Source organism: Mus musculus, chromosome 8 (assembly GCF_000001635.26).
Source record: "Mus musculus strain C57BL/6J chromosome 8, GRCm38.p6 C57BL/6J".
Classification (NCBI taxonomy): Eukaryota; Metazoa; Chordata; class Mammalia; order Rodentia; family Muridae; genus Mus; species Mus musculus.
In genome coordinates, this window is record NC_000074.6 from 88,838,808 (window position 1) to 88,850,376 (window position 11,569).

Below are 11,569 nucleotides of genomic sequence, written 5' to 3' on the forward strand. Positions count from 1 at the left end.
CCTTGGGACAACTTCATTGCTGACAGACAGGTTCTCTTCCTGAGGCTCTTCTTGGAGGCTCTGTGGCCTTCCTTTCCCCCATTGACGAGCAGTGGGAGAGGGGACATTGTTTTCATGGGGAAAACCCACACAAGCTGGAGGGTGGTTAGTGCCATGGTGGGTGGTGTAGTGTTTTAAATATGTATGGCCCACAGAGTGGCACTATTTGGAGGTGTAGCCTTTTTGGAGTAGGTGTGGCCTTGTTGGAGGAAGTATGTCACTGTGAGTGTGGGATTTGAAACCCTCCTCCTAGCTGCCCAGGAGACAGTGTTCTCCCATCTGCCTTCAGAATAAGATGGAGCACTCTCAGCTCCTCCAGCACCATGCCTGCCTGGATGCTGCCATGCTTCCCATCAGGAAGATAAGGGACTAAACCTCAGAGGCTGTAAGCCAGTCCCAATGAAATGTCCTTTATAAGAGTTGCCTTGGTCATGGTGTCTCTTCACAGCAGTGGAAACCCTAACTAAGACAGTATAATGGTGGTCTGAGAATGGATGGTTTAGGGGCTGGAGAGATGGCTCAGTGATTAAGATCACTGTCTGCTCTTCTAGAGGTCCTGAGTTTGATTCCTAACACATGGTGGCTCACAGCCATCCATATTCAGGACTCTGAGGCCCTCTTCTGGTGTGCAGGTGTACATGCAGGTAAAGCTCTTATACAGCAAATGAATAAACAAATCTTTAAAAAAAGAAAGGAAGGAAGGAAGACAGAAAGGAAGAAAGGAAGAAAGAAAAAAGAAAAAAGAAAGGAAAGAAGAAAGGAAGAAAGGAAGAAAGGAAGAAAGGAAGAAAGGAAGAAAGGAAGAAAGGAAGAAAGGAAGAAAGGAAGAAAGAAAGAAAGAAAGAAAGAAAGAAAGAAAGAAAGAAAGAAAGAAAGAAAGAAAAGAGGGAGGGAGGGAGGGAGGGAGGGAGGGAAGGAGGGAGGGAGGAAGGAAGGAAGGAAGGAAGGAAGGAAGGAAGGAAGGAAGGAAGGAAGGAAGGAAGGAAGGAAGATGGTTTTTGGAAGGAAAGGGAAGCTGGAATGTCATTTACAGAAGGCAAGAACTGTGGGAGCCACAGGATTCATGGTGTCCATCCCAAGAGTGAAGTGCATTACAGAGAACCTGGGAAGGGCCTGCGCTCACCTCTAACCTGGTCCCTGGGTCTCATAGAAGCATAGCATTAAGCTGGTTTATGTGCCTGCATCTTACACTCTTTTAGTAGTCTTAAGCTACTTTGTGAACGCCATGATGTATGCTTGATGTCTTTCTTGGTTTCCTTGCATGTAGTGTATTGCAAGTCACTGGTATTGTTGATTTTGTTTGTGTTTTCAGTGCCAGGAATGGAAACCAGGAACTCAGGCGTGTTCAGCAAGCGTGTCTACCATGGAGCTGCAAACAGCCTCAGGGCTTCTTTGTTGTTGTTTTGTAAAGGAACCCAGGCTGGCCTTGAAGTGTCGATCCTTTTGTCCTCAAATAGCTGCATGCTGAGATCATAGCCAACGTGTCTGATCCAATGTTATTCTTAATGAGTGAAGGTAAATATCTTTAGGCCACAGGTGGAGCTGAGTGATCGATGGTTAGGGATGCCCTGGAGGGAGTCTGTCCTGATGAGAAGAAGCCAAGACCTTCTGAGAAATGGCCATGGTTATAGCTCCCTTCTCTGGTCACCATGGGTGGGGGAGTGCTAGGAGGACTCCTCCAGGCAATCTGGGTGATTGCCACTGTTGACCCTGCCTGCTCTGTCCCCTGCTGGGGCCTGACAGGTGCACCTGGCTTAGGGAATTCCTTCTTGTAAGAGCTACCTCCTGAGAAGACCCCTAGACCATCTGCTCCTTATTCTCCAAACAGGAGTTTTGAGCCCATGGACAAGTTTTGCTTATCCCCAATTCAAGGAAGGCCACAGCCTGAATGGAAACCTTTAGCCTAAATTCAAAGGTACCCTCTGTCAGTCTTGTGATTTGAAGAAACTTCACGGCAAAATGTTCATGAAATTTGATAAGGCTAACCCCATTTCCTCTGGTTTTACAAGTCCAACAAATTTTTGCTTGCCAAGTGGTTCGTAATTTTAGGGGACAATAATCAATCCCGAAAGAACAAGCAGTCCAAGAATGACAAATGGGGTTCATTATGTGCGTTAATTCTGATTATGTGCCTGGAGTGCCCCGTTAAGATGGATCCTGATGCTGCATCTGGTACAAGGGAAATTAGAAACAGGATTGATTAGTAATGTCTGCCACAATCTCAAGATCCACAAAGCGATGTTGTTCTTGCTGGGGACTTGGTATTTGCAGCAGTTCAAACTTTTCTCCCTGACCCCTAGTCAGTACTCACATCTCTGCTCAGTATGATATGACATATAATATTAATATATATTATTTACATGTTATATTATATATTATATGTATACACTTATATATGTATATAATATAGATATTATATATCAAACATATAATGTAATATATAATACAATATAGTAATATATAATATAATATGATATGATATAATATAATGTAATGTAATATAATATAATATAATATAATATAATATAATATAATATAATATAATATAATATAATATAATACATGTGCCAATTCTCAAACAGTCCAGGGGATTTGTAGCTCTCAGCAAATCCACCATGAAGGCCACACCCATTCTGCCCTGCATTGAGCATCCTTCCTGTGGTGTTCTTTACCTAGACTCCAGTTTTCCTTAGACTGATACCCTTTTCAGAGGACCTTCCAGAGCTGGGTACAGCTTGGAGGTAGAGTGCCTGCCTAGCACACACAAGGTTCTCAGTTCAGTCCCAGAAATTTTAGGAAATACAACGACAGCCACAGTCGATTAGAGAAAGATTGTCCTTGAGTTACTATAAAAAGAAACAAGTCTTTGTCCACTAAAAGAAACTAACTGGAGGGAAACCATGCAGCCACGGGCAGAAAGAGCTGGAATGTACATTCTGAACTTAAAACCAGACTGCCAGGCCTGCAACCTGCATGACTTTGGGATTGGCCAGGCGGGGGCAACAAGGGAGTGAAGAAAGGACAGACACACAGACACACAGACACACAGACACACACACAGACACATACAGACACACACACACACACACACACACACACACACACACACACACACACACACACACACACACACACAGAGATGGGATTGGGTGGGCCTTGTGCTGTGTGGAGATGCAACAGTAGCATCCAGGAAGCTAAGTGTTTTTATTTCATATCTCTGAATCAAGGAAGGGGGTTTATGGTTTACAGTCAAATAAGAAAATGTGTCTATCTCCCCTCTTCTCTTATCACCTACAGCGATCAGGAGAGTGGGCCTAAAGGTCATCGGAGTGGGAGAGCTGGCTCAGCCCTTCACCCACATCAGCGCTGTATGGGAGAGTTACAAGGATGGAAGGCCAATATGAGAAGATGGGGAGGTGAGTGGGATTAGGGTGCATAATGTGAAATTCACAAAGAACTAAAAAAAAAAAAAGTAAAAAAAAAACCCAAAGAAATGGAAAAAGAAATAAAATAGGTGCATTTATTTATGGTGCACCACTGAAAAATGGGGCAGATTTAGTTAATCTAGGTCTCTATAACGGAGCAGTCTTAGGCTGCAAACACTCCGGGGGAAAAGCCACAGTCAATACCTTTCTGTACACATTGTCAGTATCCACACACGGAGCGGAGAAAGAAAGGCTTTGCCATTTCTCTGAGCCTGACGTGGGGAAGGCTTTGCCATTCCCATGGTGTGAGGCATTGGGGGCCTTGGCATGGCTGTGTTTCTGCCAACCATACACATTACTCAGAACCTCATCTGCCACTCGCAAGACAGTGTGAGAGGGAAGTAGGCATGTCCCTGAAGCGCTGACACATCAGGCTGTGAACCCGGAGCCAGTGTGCAGGGGAGTCTGCAGCCCTGGTGGCAGGGATGAAGCCACATGTTGGCTTTGCATGCAGTGCTGTTGGCAGGTCCCCTGAGAAGGACAAGAAGTAGCACCTGGGGTTAGTCTAGGGCTTCTGGTGAGTGCTGGCAGGTGCAGTGTGGTCTTAGGGAGAGATGTGAGACTTCTTTACACGTTGCGGCTTGGATATATGAAGGGTCCCTCAAAAGATTTATCACACTTCTATTTAAGGCTTGGTCACCACCTGGGGCACCACTGAGAGGTGACTGGGTCATGGGGCATTTATGTCATCAGTGGCTGTCAGGAAGTGGGGTCAGGTGAAGGAAGTAGGCTCCTTTGGGGAGGGGCGTGTCTTTGAAGGGTGTTTTGGGACCCTGGATTCTTGCTTCTCACGTTGGAGGTTATGATGGGTATTTTGTCCCTGCCAGGAAGGGCCAACTAACTCATGATTTTACCCTATGTGCTCCATACCCACTGGATGGTGGTGGTAGGGTTTATTTATCTGTGGCTCGGAGCGAGACAGGGCTTAGCAGCTCTTGCTCGCAAGAGCCTTCAGGACTTGCGGAGGAGCACGGTGCTGCCCAGCCTACGCAGTGGCATCGAACTGACTGAGCACCCACTTCTGCAGGGCCTGCTCAAACTGGCTCAGACTGTACAGAGAACCCTTCTCGATTCAGTTCCCCCCATGCGTGGAGGCAGTAAAGGACGGACTAAGGAGCATTCAAACTCATGCACAAGTCAGGATCCCAGGCAGCCGCTCTGTCCCTAACCACGGTCACCCTCTTCTGTGTTTCCTGGTTTTGATATATACCAAAGGAACAGGGCTCAAACCAGGCCAGTGTGGACAAGGCTACAGATGCCATTCTAGGGGTGTCTAATCTGGTTTGTAGACAGTTCTGTAATGGGTGAGGGGCTCATGCTATCCCTGTGAGCCTTGTGGCGCTCTACACCACCTGACTCAGATCCCAGGTTCAGTGATGCCAAATGATTCCCTGGCATCTGAGAGCTATGCAAGGAAGGGTCAGCTGTCCATCTCGAAGCTGAGATCTATCTGCACTGCCCATTTCTCTTTTCAGAACCCTTTCCTCTCCCAGTAGCCTGTCAGGCTGAGCAGTACAAGGGCTTTGTCTTGAGTCTGCATTTAACTGGTCTGTGCATTTGGGCTGGCCCGTATTATTATTATTATTATTATTATTATTATTATTATTGCTATATGGGTCTCAGTTCCTTGCCAACAGACTCAATAATCCATGGGTTGGGCAGTGTAAAGAGCCCCATGCTGTCTTCAAGGCCAGCTGTGCTCAGTCACAGCTGGATGTTGTCATGAGAAGGCAGGACCACTGTGGCTTATACTTCTGAAATGTTAAAATGGAAATTGTGTTTTTTTTTTAATGTAAAATTAAAAAAAATGGCAACCAAGCTAAAAATACTTCCAGTGGACCTTGATTTGAGACCCAGGCCCTAAACTCCTTCATGTCAGAGTTCTTAGGACTGTGGCTGTCATTTTGCCCTACAAACCGCAACCCCCTTCCCAGCCCCCACTTCCCATGGAGCACTGCGATCCCAACCCAACCTGTTGAATTCAGGTGTGTTGTCATGTGACTTTCTTTGGCCAGTAGGTTTGGAGACGGGACCCACGACCCAGGCAAGCAGAAGTGTGCTGAGCTAGTGGAGTCCCCCTGTGCTCTCTTGATGCCACCAGATTAGTGTTCCAGATGCTGGCTGCTGTGTCCATCTGGCTCCCAGGGAATGGTAATGCAGCCCTACAGACTGAGAAGAAATGAGGGTGCACGTGCTTGTTACAGCTGCATCACTTGGCGGATGCCGACCCTCACTGTGCCCCTTTATCCAGTCACTGGGCTCTCAGCCAGCCCTCGGGAGCTTCCTGACTACTAAACAGCAGAGCAGATGGGAGAAGCAGCCTCCGATTTGACTTGTTTGGTTCTCTGTGTGCTTCCAGTGTGTAGCACAGGGCTCAGCAGGATTGCAGTAGATGCTCAATAAGTACTTGCTGAATGAAGAGGTGATGGGAGAGGTGCTTAGCTATCTGAGCTGGTGGCCCCAAGGTCCAGGGGAAGTGGGGAATTTCTGTTCCTTTTGGGTGCAGCTTGGCCAGGTCTTTGCAAGTCTTTATTTGGTTTTAAATGTCTCCCATAGTGCAGAGGCAAACAAACTGATGTGACCCTGTGCTCTCAACCCACAGGAGTGAGGGAAACCAGAGAGGACCTTGTATGGATTCTAGGGCAAGTGCCACTCGTGGCATGCAGAGAAAGTGGGGCAAGTCCTCTGGGTTTTCTAGTCTCTGTGTCCTGGTGCTCACCTTTCCCCATTCATTCCTGTGCTGCCTTCAGAGATCATGTCCCATGTGCTAGTCACCTCCGTGGCGATTCATGCCAGGCTGTTTTATACTTAGTTCTTTTTCTTCGTGCTGCATGGTCTCTGCAGTCATATACTAAATCTGTACTCTGCATCATCCTCAGGTCCCCTGCTGCCTGTATTCGCCATGTCCAATTTCAGTTCTGCCAATGTAACTTTAGAAGTATGTCCCTACTCTCTGTCTGTCCCACCATCCTAGTACTGGACCAGTATAGTCATCACCACTATGCTTACTGGTTTCTCTCTCCTCAAACACACAGCTCCTTCCTGCTACCTGGCTTTGCAGAAGCCCTACACCAGGCGGGCCTCCCCTTAGATCGTCTACCAGGTCCTTGTTATTACTTAGTATTAGTTTGAGTGTCCCTCCTCTGACCACAATGTCTGAAGTAGGTCCCACGTCTCAGTCTCCTTGTCCTGTTTCACGTACTGCTCTCATCACTGCTAACTGCAAAGTCCTTGCTCATTGTCAAGGCTAATCATATGCCACTAGGTTAGGGCATCTCACCATCAGCCCTACCCACATTTTGGGGGTAGAGAATTCTGTGTTGTATGGACTGTCTTGTGCCTTGCCAGCTCTTTATCAGATTCACTGACCTATGTCACAGGGTGCCAATAGCACACCCTCCCTTGTCTTGAGCACCAAAGATGTCCCCTTTTAGGGGTGTGAACAAACTTACCCTTGATGACTGAGAACTGTTGCTTTGGAGTGTGAGAGTCCTAAAGGGAAGGTCTGGGCTCTGCATATCCAGTAAGGCCAGGATGGCGTTCAGTAAGTAATACATGCACTGAATGTGGCAGACATCATCACTACAGGGAGAATAATATGCATAGGAGCCAAAATGATCCCCACATCTGCAGGATCTGGAGCTACAGCTTGGAAACGCACAGGATCAGGTGTAAGGTCACATCCGGCTTACAGCAGTACGAGATTCTCCCAGCCAGAGTGTCTTCCGAGAGCCTGAAGGCCCGAGAGGGGAGACTGTAAGCACCCTGACAGGCTGTCAGCTTTTAATGCAAAACTGGAGGAAAAGTTTGCAGCCACACCACGCACAGGCTGAAGGAGATAAATCACAGTTACTCGCAGCTGGCTGACAGCAGTTTAAGCCACTGCAATCACTAGGCTCCGAGGGGGAAGCTCCTTTTATCTTACTAAATGCAAAAAGTAGAGCTGAAATTGGCAATATCTCGGCCCTCTCAGCGGCCGGGCTTTTTACATAAATATCAGCAAGCGGTAAGTAAATTCTGTTGACGAAATGTAATAAAACAAAGACTGTTTCGAATATGACCATTCCCCGATGCATTCTGCGGCCCCGTCCCACTTACTTATTGCTCGCTGCTGAGATTATAAGGTTTGCTTTTATCTGTCAGAAATCAATATTTCAAACATCGGATAAAAGAGGAAATTGAACTGGGAATAGGCTGAAGTGCTGTAAAAAACTACAAAGCACAATTATCAAAAAGCACTTAAAGTGCTTAATAGGACATACATATAAAAATGCTCAAATTAATGTCAGGGAGCCATAATGAGAACTTTTCCTATGCTTTTCTTCCCTCACAGTGTAATTTGAAGGCTGGCCAGTCCATCAATATGCTTTTCAATTTCTACGATGCCCTGAGGACTCTGAGCTCTGCATCTGTTAGAAATGAACCATTACATATGATTGGTTAATATTTCAGTTTATTGAAGATACATTATTTTGTATGGAGTGTTTAAGCAGTTGAGGTTTAACCATTACAAACAGTTATGACAAAAATAGATCGTGGAGTAAACAGCCTCCACAGTCATGCTTTTAATAAGCGCGGCCATAACTAGGAAATTGGATTTCCAGGAGCTGGGAGATAGAGGGTAGCAAGTTGCAAGGGAGTGGGCTGAAGTAGGGGCCCCTCCCCGTTCTTCTCTACCCCAGAACATGTTGGAAAATTGACAATGGTGTCTGTCTTTCCTTCCTTCCTTCCTTCCTTCCTTCCTTCCTTCCTTCCTTCCTTCCTTCCTTCCTTCCTTCCCTCCCTCCCCCCCTCTTTCTTTCTTTCTTTCTTTCTTTCTTTCTTTCTTTCTTTCTTTCTTTCTTTCTTTCTTTCTTTCTTTCTTTCTTTCTTTCTTTCTTTCTTTCTTTCCTATATTGCTAAGGCTGGCTTTGGCCTTGTACTCCTGGGCTCAAGTGCTCTGCCTGTCTCATTCTTTCCAGCAGCCAGGCTTACATCTTACAGATATATATGATGAGCCCTGTCTCTGTCTCTGTCTCTGCCTCTGTCTCTCTGTGTGTGTATGTGTGTGTGTGTGTGTGTGTGTCTGCGTGTGTTACTAGGGTCTATGCATGCTAGGCAAGTAATTTACCACTGAGTTATATCCTCAGCACTTGTTATTTTTTCTTAACAACAAAACAAACAAACCCTTTTTATTTTGGGACATAGTCTTACTAAGTTGGCCCAAGTGATGTTGAATTTGTAATCCTCCTATAATATCCACAGGCCTTTGACACCAAACCTATCCCTTTCAAACCCAACCAACCAACCAACCAACCAACCAACCAACCAACCAACCAACCAACCAACCAAGCAAACAACAGAACTCTTCATAAAGTTTTGTCAAAATTGTCTTCATTTTTAATCTTTTAATTTGATTAATTTATTTGTCTATGTATCTGTGTGAGCATACATTCAGCTGTGTGTGCATAGAGGCCAGAAACAGAGTTTTGGATATCTCTAAGATGGAGTTACAGGCATTGTGGGACACTGGTATTGTATGGGTGCAGGGATCCAAACCCCAGGCCTGATGATTGAGCAGCAAGAACTCTTAACTGCAAATTATCTCTCTGACGTTCCACTCTTTCTTTCTCTCTCATTTTCTTTCTTTCTTTCTCTCTTTCTCTCTCTCTCTCTCTCTCTCTCTCTCTCTCTCTCTCTCTCTCTCTCTCTCCTCCTCCTCCTCCTCCTCCTCCTCCTCATCATCATCATCATCATCATCATCATTTTCTTTCCAATTGAGAGAGGCTTTATTTCCCCAAGAGTGATCACAAATATATTTTTCCCTCCTTCTTTATCCAGGTAGCTGGAGGTCAACACCAAGACTCTATAAATTCTCGGCAAGCTTCTACCAAGTGATGCCCCAGGCCTTATATTTGCTCCTTTCTAGGTATAAGTGCTTATCTGGAGTTCTAAATTGGAAATCAGCAGCCTTTCCCTGAAGAACCAGACAGCGAATGTTGCAGAATCTGCAGAGGTAAGTTGCTAAGAACTGTCAAGACCATCTGAGTCCTTCTTAGCTGGCGGCTACAGGCAACCTGTGCGCCATTTGCACCTCCCCTTGCTGGGCAGAAGGCATGCCCACATGTTTCCTAATGTTTCGAGGTCCCTGTGGAGGCTGAGAATAACATCCACAATGCCCTGGTTTGCTTGGCTCATCACAGGCCAAGGCACCAAGGCTTCATGCCCCACGACTGTCCTGATTGACACTCCAACCCCAGCTCCCTCACCACTTCTGTCTTCTGTGTGTGATCTGTGTATGTTCCTCCTCCCGCTTGGAGTACTCTCCCCATCTGCTGCAAAATGTCCCTTCCTGGGACCTGCCAACACACACACACACACACACACACACACACACACACACATGCACACATGTACATACATGTACACACAGAGACACACATGACACACACAGATACACACATGCAAACACAGACACACACATGCACACACAGGGATACACACACAGACATACACGTGCACACACATACACACAAGAACACACACACACAGATACACAGACATACACATGCATACACATACACACAAGAACACATGCGCGCGCACACATCACACATGCACGCATGCACACACTCTGCCAGCCTCTCTATAGCTTGCAGATGCCGTGCTCTCAATTTTCTGGGGCTGTCTGCTCATTTCTTCTCCATGCTTTTCCCCACAAGAGCACGCAATCAGCTCCCTTCAGTGTGCTCTGCACCAAGAACCAAATAGATCTAAATGTGCTTTCCAACATCTCAATGGCCTCGAGGTTGTTTCACAGGTTCAGAACAGATGTTTGGGATGCATAGGTAAAATGAAACCACTAGTAGAAAATTTTCAGCTCTCTGGGAAAGCTTTGCCCCATGGGGGTGGGGTGGGGACAACAACAACAACAAAAACAAAAACAAAAAAAAAAACATTTTTCCACCTTGGACCCTTGTGTTTCCCCACTGAAGAAGATGACCACCATTTAGCATAGGCTGTTTCTTTAGCCTGGGCTACATGATTCCCTCACTCTCCTCCTGCGCCTGGCATAGCCTGTTTCCTCCTTCTGGAGTCCTGCCTTAATCTGTCATCTGTCACCTTGAAGGTCAGGCTGGTGCTGAGCTTGTGTGAGGCCCTTGAGTCTCATACCCGTGACTGGGCTTGGCTATGGACAGGCCCCCTCACCTCTCTCACAAGCTGTGGGTGCACCCCAGCTGCACCAGTAGTTTCACAATCACTGAATGGTGACCCCCACCCCCCAGAGTCAGAACTTGACTTCAGATGGGGTTCCTAAATAACAGACCTGTCTTGGGATGCTGGCTCTCACCCAGTGTCCTCCACAGCCCTCAGCCCCTGCAGTTCCCTGTGAGATGTATATGGGCTTCTTCATGTGAGGGGTTGGGAAGTTCTGCAGAGCGAGACGGTCTGGAACGGAGGCTGTAAAGAGGCTGTTGGAGATTCGACTCCATCCTCTTGACTCCGCAGCCTTCTCTACTCCCTCAGCTCAGCAAACATGCTTCATTTCTAGTCTGTGTCCCTGGGTTTCGGAGCAAGCCTCAAGTACACCGGATCTCAGAGCAGTAGGACCAAGTCATTGTCTTCTGTTACCTCCACAGTGCAACCAGAACTTGCTAGGTGTGTTCTACATCCCTGCTATAATTTGAATGTTTCTGAGTGAACAAAACAGCATGGCCCTTGTGGTGAACAATCAAGCTAAACACATTCATTATTCAAGCTCATTCCTTCTTGGCCAGATCTCTATCCCTTGTGCAAATATGACTGAAGAAAACTGTAACTGCCCACAACTGCAGCACACATTGTGTTCCAAGTCTGGCTTGGGGTTCCTATTGTTGTGATACGATACCATGATTGAAGGCAACTTGGGAAGGTAAGAGGGTTTATTTTAGCTTCTAACTCTTAGGTCCCACTCTACCACTGTGGAGCATCAGGGCAGTTGAGGTTGCCTCCTCTCAGAGGATTATAATGTGTGTTGAGTTGATACAAAACTAGCCATCACAATTGACCCTTGTCAACTTGAAACA

General features: G+C 46.4%; 1 long non-coding RNA gene across 1 annotated transcript; it reads left to right on the forward strand.

The window, feature by feature from the left end:
- Positions 1-1,493: 1,493 nt before the first annotated feature.
- Positions 1,494-9,499, forward strand: Gm42034. The gene is made up of 3 exons (XR_879059.1): positions 1,494-1,554; positions 3,337-3,455; positions 9,433-9,499. It is a non-coding gene; the product is annotated as a predicted gene, 42034 (long non-coding RNA).
- The last annotated feature ends 2,070 nt before the right edge of the window (positions 9,500-11,569 follow it).